This window comes from Octopus bimaculoides, chromosome 17, assembly GCF_001194135.2.
Source record: "Octopus bimaculoides isolate UCB-OBI-ISO-001 chromosome 17, ASM119413v2, whole genome shotgun sequence".
Classification (NCBI taxonomy): Eukaryota; Metazoa; Mollusca; class Cephalopoda; order Octopoda; family Octopodidae; genus Octopus; species Octopus bimaculoides.
The window spans coordinates 45,246,009-45,247,149 of record NC_068997.1 but is presented as its reverse complement, the minus strand read 5'-3'; positions in this window follow the sequence as shown (position 1 = coordinate 45,247,149).

Here is a 1,141-nt window from a genome sequence, read left to right as displayed (position 1 = left end):
AAACTATAACAGTAAGTGACTCTCTTTTGCCCTTTTGTTTTTTGTCTGGACTTTTTTTTTACTCCTTTAGAGAGATAGATAGATAGATAGATAGATAGATAGATAGATAGATAGATAGATAGATAGATAGATAGGTGAGGAATGGAAGAAGAGTACAAAGTACTACAAGAGAGAATACAATAGAAGTGGTTAAAACAAAAAAAAAATGGAGGAATACAAAAGCGCTTTAGATCGTGAGGGGTGTAGCGAGAGGTTAAGTGAAGTAGGAGGTGTTGTAGGGAAAAATTATGTGAAAGGTAAAAGAGAGAGAGAGAGAGAGGGGGGGGGAATGTGAAAGAGGAAGAGAGGAAAAGAGAGAGATAAACGGAGATGAGTAGAAATGGATAGAGCTAGGGAGAAAAGGGAGGAATAGTGTGAGATAGACAAGAGGATAAACAGAGAGGGGGGATGGTAATCTAAGGTAAAGTGGAAAGGATAAGCGTTGTACAGAGAGAAAGATCTTTGTTGTTTGTTTAGTCCAGGTTAGACCCAGGTCCAGTATATCTGTGATCAAATATATTTTAAACGTGACTATCCTAGTTTTTATTCAGACATGATATATCTAAGACTACACAAGGTTGCACAACTTTCTTTTTAAGTCTATCGGCTGTAATCTGAGGGGGATTTTGACTGCTGTTTTTAATAGGTCGAATGAGAGCACGCAGACAACTCCTCCCTCAATGCAGACACAATTAAGGGAGATTTGACTGCCATTTCTAACAGGTTGAATGATCACGTAAGACGGGTTTTCAAACTGTGGTCCCCAGACCACAGGGGGTCCGCAAGGACAAGACAGGGGGTCCGTGGACAGCAAATACTTTTTATGGGCAATTTGATTTTATATATGTTTTTTAATCGAAATCTTTTAATTGACAATAAACCTATTTGTTAAATACTGTTAAATAAATAAATGTAAAAGTATATGTTATTTTAAGCAAATGTTTATGTATAAATTTCATAAGCGTTTATAAGGGGGTCCCTAAGGTAAAGCCTGAAATATAAAGGGGTCCGTAAGTCAAAAAGTTTGAAAACCCCTGACGTAAGACACCTCGGTTCTTAAAAGTCGAGGTGTTTGAGTGGGACCCCATCCAGGTTGAGTGTA